Below are 8,412 nucleotides of genomic sequence, written 5' to 3'. Positions count from 1 at the left end.
GAAACTCCCACCTAATTCCTCTGGGCTCTCCCTTTGAGCAGGCCTGCTCTGAGGCCGCAGGAGGGAGGCTCTGCCCAGTGGTCACATCTCAGGAATGGGGCGACCATGTAAGCCTCCTCCACATGCCAAGCAGGCCATGGGGACCCGGGAGAGGCACTGAGCTGGCTGAGGGCGTCTGGGATACAGGGATACATCCCCAGAGGGGGCAGGTATCAATGACGCTGAGGAGTTCAGAGGAGCAGTGACCGCCTTGGGGGCCCAGGGAAGCTGCATTCAAGATGTTTCATTACTTTGCATAAAGTGTTTCAGTGGCTCCCCGTGTGTTATGGGATAAAGTCTGGAAGATCCCTTGGGATCCTTTGCTCCTACTCTCCTTCTTCTCGGGGTCTCATCACCTCCATACCTTCCTTCTCTCCATAGCCCCTGCTAATTTCCACCCCACCACTCTGGCTCAGAGGGGTTCAGCGCCTGTTATTTCCCTGAACCTGCTGAGTGATGTCACGAGTCCGTGTTGGAGAGCACAGGCTTGGAACACTTCCATCATCGCGTGCGAGGCCACCGGACCCCTGCTGCCCTGCCAAGTAGGCGTCGGAGACGGGCCAGGAGGCTGTGAGGCTCCCGCAGGCTGTGAGGTGGTTCGGGATATGCCAGCAGGGCCGCATGGTGGTGGAAGAGCTCTGGACCCGGGGATGGCAACCCTGGTTTCCGGTCTGGGCTCTACCACGCACCAGCTGTGTGGTTCCGGGGCCAAATGTTCAGCCTCTCTGGGCTTCAGTGGCTGTAAACTTCGATCGTACAATCCACCTGCATGATTGCCGGGTTTTTTTTTTTTTTAATTTTATTTTTTATTTTTTAAAATTTACATCTAAATTAGTTAGCATATAGTTTGCTGTTTTTTTAATTAAAAAAAAAATTTGGGGGGCGCCTGGTGGCTCAGGCGGTTAAGTGTCTGGCTCAGGTCATGATCTCACGGTGCGTGGGTTCGAGCCTCGCGTCGGGCTCGGTGCTGACAGCTCGGAGCCTGGAGCCTTGCTTCGGATTCTGTGTCTTCCTCGCTCTCTGCCCCTCCCCCACTCATGCTCTGTCTCTCTCTGTCTCTCTCTCTCAAAAATAAATAAATACACGTTAAAAAAAATAAAAAAAAATTGTTTTTGTCTCCAGTTGGGCTCAGCAAATGTTCCTTAAACTGTTGTCACATCCTTTGCTATGCCAGGTGTAAGCGAGGTCCTCGGCCGAGCAGTGTGCTGGAGAGATCAGGCAGTTGTGGGTATTCCATAATGAGGGCAGGCCTCGGGGGCCAGAGAGAGGTGAGCACAGGCTAATTACACTTTCCTGTCTTCATAGCACTTAACCCAATTTGTAATTATTTGTTGTTGGTTGTTTACCTGTGCCTCTCCTGGGAAGCTCTGTGAACACGGGGGACGGTGTGGTGGTTTAGTCCCTCGGTGTCCCAGTGCCCGGCACAGTGCATCGCATGTAGTGGGTGCTTGATGGCCATTTATTTCTGGAATGAGTAAAAGGCCACCCTTCTGCACAGGGCACTTGTACTGAATTGCAACACAGGGCACGATGTAAAGAGCTTTGGGTGGTGTAGAGTGACAGACCCCAGGTGGGTTGTGGAGGAAAGTCAGGATGGGGAGACACCCCCAATTCTGGAAGCTGGCTCTGAGGCCCCTGCTCTCCGGGACCTGGCTGCCTCCTTGCCAGGCTGAGCTGGGCCGATGGGGATGGGCCCATGGCTCACATTGGGTTCTCTGCCCGGGGTTTCACACATACCACCACGGGTGACCCGCAGAGGCCTGGCATCCTGTTCCTTTGGGTCCCACTCAGCATCGGGTAGGAACCCTGAGGCCCTCCTGCCGCAGCCAAATGCCTTAGGTGGGTGAGAAGATTGATGGTCCTCCCTGCAAAAGAAAGAGGAAGGAAGAGGCCTCTCTGAGCTGGTCAGGCATGCATTTGGGGCAGGGCTGGGACCAAGCCATAAGCTCCCCAGTCCCTCCCTCACTGTAGGACCTGAGGGTAGGACATATGGGGGAGGTTCCCCTGGTCCAGAGGTAGGATAGGCCCGGCCTACCTGGGGAACCCCAGCCCATGCCTGGCTGTGTGGGTGCTGGGTTTCTGCCAGTGGTGTTTCAGCCTGGTTGCCAGGCCTGCTTCTGGGTGGAGAGGGGCAGGAAAAAGAATTGCACAAAGGGAAGCTGGTGGGAGGGCCCTGCTTCCTCCATGGTTCACTGCCTCCCAAGGAGGGCCAAGGGGCCCCTGGGTTCCTTGGGAAAGACCACGCCCTCTCATCTGCTGTCTGCTGCCCCCAGCAGCAGCGGTCTTGGTGGCCTCCCCTCGCTCTCCATGCCTCCCACTGTGCCTGGCCCTGGGCCTTCCAACAACCCTGTCTGCTCTGAGCCTCGCTCAGCCACCCAGCCAGCTCTAGGTCCGCCTGCTCCCTCCCTGTAGGAAGTCTCCCCAAATGGCCCCCTCACTTGCCCTCTGAGCCAGGAGCTCTCAAAAGCAGCCTTCATGATGGCAGGACTTTGCTTTGTTCATTGCTCTAGCATCAGCGGCACATAATAGGTGTGCAAGAAACAGTTGTTGAATTAACACACAGTGTGCCCTCTTATTCTTTAGCACTTGTTTCTACGGCCCACTTAGGTAAAGGTTTCTTCCCTCCACCAGGCCCCCACCGCCACTAGACAGGGTCTGGAACCCGGTCTCTTCTCTATTCTGTCCCCGTGCTGCACCACCGGGGGGCCCCCCCCCCCCCCCCCCCCCCCCGGCGCCTGCCAGGTCTTGGCCACTGAAGAAACCAGCCAATTCTATCCACCCCTCCTGCTGTGCCTTCACTCAGGGAATGCGTTCTGCGTCTCTCCTGGGTGCCTGGGTCTCTGCTGAGCAGTGGGGCGAATACAGGCAGGGTGATGACTTGGGTGTTCTCCCCACATTCCGGGTCCCTGCAGCCTCCCCGTCTAGTGCTTTCTGAACTCTGGAATCTCTCTCCTGAACTCTGGAATCTCTTTCCGTTTAGCCCCTGCCTCCGGGCCTGCTGCCCGGCTGTTTCCAGCCTCCTCACCCTTTCATTCCTGGCACCGTGCACGCAGTATTTAGGAGGTGTCCCCCTCCCTGGGGCTGCTTTCAGAGAGGAACAAAGAGGGACTGGAAGGCTGGGGTGGCTGACAAAGGCAGGGTGGGGGAGGGGGGAGGGCATCTGGAGCCGCCTATTTGTGAGCCCGAACTACTCCCTGAGCTTCGGCGGCTGCTTTATCTGCCCTGATAATAGACCGAAACTGTGTCCGGCTCTCTGTTGAGCGATCAGTGCCCGGCCTCTGTGCGCCTGCCAGGATGGTGGCAGCTCACGGTGGTGCTGGGCACTGTGCCCGCTGACACAGGCCAGCCAGTCCTGGAAAGGCACAGCCGGGCCAGCCAGCCACCAGCTTGCACACCACCCCACATGTGGGGCTGTGCCCTCATCCAGGGGTCCTCAGGGCCTTTCGGGGAACACAGGAGGAGGGATCTTGAGAACGGAAGCCTGAGCTATGGTGGTTGGTTCATTCATCTCTGTATCCCCCGTACTGAGCACAGTGGGAGCTCGGCGGTTGAACTTGACTCAGCATCCACGTGCCCCCAATTGCGTCTTCATGCTGACTGGAGTCTTAGTCTCTGGGTTAGACCCCGAGGTCGCGGCGGAAGCTGGGAGGAGGTGGGGCTGGGATGGTGCGAGAAGAGCTGGGGTTGTATGGTTAGCTGGGGGAGGAGGGGGGGTGGGTGGAGGAGCAGAGGGAGCGTTGTGCAGGGCTGGGCCAGTGGGGTGACTGCGGTGGCTGGCAGGGGGGACTCTGGACAGGGCGTCCAGCCAGGGCCACTGGCTGGAGCAGGGCGGCCAGTGGGAATCCGATGACCTCAGCTCCTCTCTGAGATGCCACGGCTGCGTCCTGAGCGGGCAAACAGCACAGGGCAGACGTGGGGACTAATGAGTGTTTTCGAGCGGGCGATTCCACTATGTGGGGTTTATCTTCCTGGGTCATCATTCTGCCGTCTGCACTTAGCAGGGTAATAGCAGCCTGGGCTGGGGCTCCTGCCCACCCGCTGGCCCCGGGGCCCTGCAAACAGATGGCAGCAGATGAGGGGCAGGAAGGCAGGAGCGGCAGGCCCAGCCCCACCCTGCTTCCTAGCTCAGGTCACTGCAGGTGCGGGGGGGCCCCTAGCCTCGCGGGGTGGCTCCCCTCACGTCAGGGGCTCGCGGCCGCCCAGATCCAGGGACCCTCACAGATACCCACAGCCCCTCCCAGTTCTTGCCCCTGCCCCAGCCCACAGAGACCCCCTTGCTAGTCTCTGCGGCCCCTCAGCCACCCTTCTCCTGCAGCATGCTGAATCCTTTATGCTCAGGAAGCTGCAAAGGGAGAGGCAGGTACCGTGGACCCAGTCCCCCCGCCCTCCCTCCCCGTGCCCCCCCCCCCCCACCGGGGAGGCACAGTGCTTCATCCACGTGGCTTTTCTAAATCCCCATGACCACCCGTGTGGTAGGAGTGATTTCCAGATTGCGTTGACGACGCTGAGGCTCTGGGAGGGGAAGTGACTTGCCCAAGATCACCTGGTGTGGCAGGCGGCAAGATGCTCCGCCCCAAATACGTCTGTGCTAACCTCCGGACTTTGCTGTCATGATTAAGTCACGGGGCTTGAGATGGGGAGATTATCCTGAACTATCTGGGTGGGCTCAGGGTCATCACAAGGGTCTTTCTAGTGCGAAGAGGGGGGGCAGAAGGATGGGGCAGTGAGACCACCTCGTCTGGCCATTGCCTTCGAGAGGAAGGGCCAAGGAAGTGGGTGGCCTGTGGAGGCTAGAAAAGAACGAGGAAATGTTCTTCCTCTAGCACTTTCTGCAGGGGCACGGCCCTCTTGGCGCCTTGACTTTAGCCCATTTCGTTCCATTTTGGAACTCTGACCTTCAAACTGTGAGCGAATGGCATTCTGTTGTTTGAAGCCATCGAATTCATGGTGATTTATTTGTTACAGCAGCAACAGGAAACCAACACGCCCAACTCGTGGCCGAGCTAGGATCTGCACCCAGGACTCAGCCTCCACTGCCTTCCACCTTCCGCGTCTGATGAGTAAGCTCCAGGCTGCCTCTCTTCTCTCCCGCCCCCGCCCTCATGCTCTGAACGGGAAGCTGGGCCCACGACTTGCCACGTGAAAACCACGGGGGGGGGGGGGGGGGGGGGGGGGGGGCGGGAAGTGTCAAAACTGGGACCGAGGCTGGATTTCAGGAGCTCTCCTCCTCCTTGGATCCCAGCCTCCTCTTCCTGTCTCTCCCCGACTGCGGGGCTCAGGAGTTCTTAGAAACGTGCCTACGGTGGCCCATTTTGTGTGTGGGGGGGGGAGTCGAGTAAGGTAGGGCACGGCTAGCCGTGAGGATGGGGGTGTGCAGGGGCTATGGTGTCAAAACAGACCTGGTCTCTGCCCTTAGGGCACAGCCAGCCTCTCTGCTTCTGCTTCGTGTGCTGGTCCTTTGAAGCGAGGGGTGGGTGGCATGGGAGGGGGTGTGTGAGAGGGGGTGTCTGTGAATCTATCTCAAGGCAGTGGGGAGATATCTGTGTGTCTGGGTACCCGGCTGTAGGAGGATCTATGGCCCTCCCCTCTGGTGCGTGTGGGGCATCTCTTGGATCCTGTGGGCCCTTCTGGGCAGTATGTCTGTTCAGCCCCTGAGTGTGTGAATGTGGGAACGGGCAAGTACTCGTGCCCCTGGTGGGAGGGCGTGTCTCCTCACACCTCATGTGTGTGAGCGATTGTGTGACTGTGCAAGTGTGGGAACATGTGTCTCTGGCGCCCCCGTGGGAGGGTGTGAACGTATGAGTGTATCTCTCACACTGATGTGAGGCGTGGGAACAGGTGTGAGCATGTAAGTGTGCACGTGTGTGAGCGTGCCTACTCGCGTTCCGCACGTGAGCGTGGACTTGTGAGAGGGTGAGCGCGTCTGCTCGCACCCGCGCACCAACAAGTGAATGCGTAAGTGTGCGATGGCACCCAGCTGTCCCCGTGTGGACGTGGACGTGTGCGAGCGCATACCCGCTCACGTCCCTTGTGAATGGGTGAGTGTGCAACCATGCAAGTGTGTCTCTCTATGCCTCTGTGTGAGTGTGTGGCCACGCAAGAGTGTGGACGTGTGTCTACTCACACGCCCACGTGAGGGCGTGAGTGGATCTACTCCCACTTCCGTTTGTGAGTGAACGTGGGTGTGTGGGTGCGCGCACGTGGGTGTGCGTGAGCGTGTGAGTGGGCGAGCGTGTGCTCCCCCAGCCCAGCTCCCTGCACCCCGCCAACGTTGCCTCACCCCTGTGACACAGCCGTTAATGACTGTTTGCCATTGTCTGTGTGGTGGTGGCATCGCCCGCACTAATGACAGTCTCCCCTGTCTAATGACCTGGCTTCTGCCCCACCATTTAGGAGCCACAGGGGCCCTCAGCCTGTGGCCAGAGAGATGTTGACGAGCTCAACACATTCCCCACCCGGGTGTCCACGGGGGGTGGGGAGGAGCTCACATTGGTCTCTGAAGGTTTGCAGTGCTCCGGAGGGAGAAGCTTCCCCTGAGGAAGAGCGGACCCCTGCCAGGTTCTCCCCGGAGACTCCTGCTCTGATGCAACCTTATCTGGGGTCTCTCTGGCGATCAAAGCAGGAGCTTGGACTTGGGGAGAAGCTGCTGAGTTTTGAGAATTTCATTGCTGAGATGGGTTGCTTCTCAAGAGAAACAAGTTGCAGGAAGAGAGATGTGACTTCGATTCCAGAGCTTTTCTTGGTACTTCTGTAGGGCAGGGACTCATATCCCGGCAAAACGGGCTTCATTAACAGAGAGAGGGACTCACAGCTAGTGATGACTGTGGAATATGAAGCTTTCTGAGAACGTTTGCAAAGCAACACATAAACCGAGGACAACTGAACACAGGGAAAACTCTGGTCTAATTGCCAAGGGGACGCGGAATAAACGGTGGTAAGAGCTGGGTGGGGTTGGCTGGGGAAAGCTTCCCAGAGTGGAGTGAGGGGTGTGTGTGGACCAGGCTGGGGAGGGACAAGGCTTTCCTTGGGGTGCGGGCAGGCAGGGGGAGCAGCAAGTGCCTCGCATCCCAGCAGCATCATTATTCTGGAACCTGCCAGTCCCTAGGAGCCGTGCCCCAGAGCCTTGGCTCCGTGACCTGCTACCCTGAGAATTTGCCCTGCCTCCTGGGTGGGGATTGTCCGGCCTCACGCCTGCCCAGCCCACCTGGGGCCACTTGGAAATGACATGGAAATATGGTGCGGCCTTGAGCCAGGTTCTCTCTCCGGGAGTGTGGCCCAGGTCTGCCTGGCTGTCTTCCCTTGGGATGTCTGGGGAGAGAGATGACGGGGAAGCATGGAGCCCCTGGGGAAGCGGAGGGGGATTCTGAGAAGTGCAGGGGGTGCTTAATCAGGCCTGCTGCCTCCTTCTCAGGGGGGCCAGGGTGCTAATGGGGAGACAGCAGGCCCACAGTCAACCTGTCTCCATGCTCGGCTGCTTTGGGGCTGGGCCTGGGCCTGGGGCAGTGTAGAGAAGTACCAAGTTCACAGAGCTCCTGAGCAGGAGAGGCCCTCAGTCCAGCGCCTTCCTTTACAGAGAGGGACTGGAGGGCAGGGGTGGGGAGGGGAGGATGGACTGGTGTGTGTGTTGGGGGGGAGGGGGGATGAGGACACAGCCAGGATTGGAGGGAGGGCGCTGTCATGGTTTTCGGGGATTCCCTGGAAGGTGGCTGGCACATCTCAGCCCACAGTCCAAAGTGGGGGCCGCGGTACAGCTGGGCACTGGTGCTGGTGTGGTGTTTGAGGAGGGGGAGGGGCAAGCCCTGGAGGAGATGGGGCAGAGAAGAAGGGCTGAGCTGCTGGAAGGTGGGGGGCTGGGTAGGAGCTCCTTGGTGGGGGTGGGGAGGCATGGGCAGGGGGCCGGGCTGAGATGACAGTGAGGTGGGGAGCAGAACGAGTACCCTGAGGGACAGAGCTCTGGGCCCAGGTTGAGGGCTTCACCTTGGAATCAAGAGGCAAATGGAGCCTCTGGTGGTCCAGAGCCCCTGGTGACCCTTCACCCCTGGGATGGAATCAGGAAGGTCAAGGCCTGGGCTTACCACCAGGTGTCCCCCTGCTGCCTTCCACGGGCTGCCGCCTATCCAGCTGAGGCTGGGCGGAGGGCGTCTCGACCTCAGTCATGGATTTTGTGGATTTTGCGGTGGGTGGAGGGGAGCTTTGGGGAAGGAGTGACTGAGGATCAAGACACGGGAGAACACGGGACCGAGGTTGACTCCTGCCCAGTCCTCACCTCTAAGGACGCCCCGAAACTGGGACAGAGGCATCTACTTGGGGCTTCATAGTCACTTTATAAACTGGCACTTAGCCTCAGGAATGATAGGATTTGGCCATTCATCT

General features: G+C 59.0%; 1 long non-coding RNA gene across 1 annotated transcript; it reads right to left on the bottom strand.

Annotated features, from left to right (window-relative positions):
• Positions 1 to 1,477: 1,477 nt before the first annotated feature.
• LOC121039050 (uncharacterized) lies at positions 1,478 to 2,181 on the bottom strand. Its single transcript, XR_005794598.1, has 2 exons — positions 2,075 to 2,181; positions 1,478 to 1,904 (listed from the first exon to the last, which is right to left on the bottom strand). It is a non-coding gene; the product is annotated as an uncharacterized LOC121039050 (long non-coding RNA).
• Between the last annotated feature and the right edge of the window lie 6,231 nt (positions 2,182 to 8,412).

Source organism: Herpailurus yagouaroundi, unplaced genomic scaffold (assembly GCF_014898765.1).
Source record: "Herpailurus yagouaroundi ecotype Mexico unplaced genomic scaffold, PumYag 166, whole genome shotgun sequence".
Taxonomy (NCBI): domain Eukaryota; kingdom Metazoa; phylum Chordata; class Mammalia; order Carnivora; family Felidae; genus Herpailurus; species Herpailurus yagouaroundi.
This window is presented reverse-complemented; position numbering and strand designations above follow the sequence as displayed.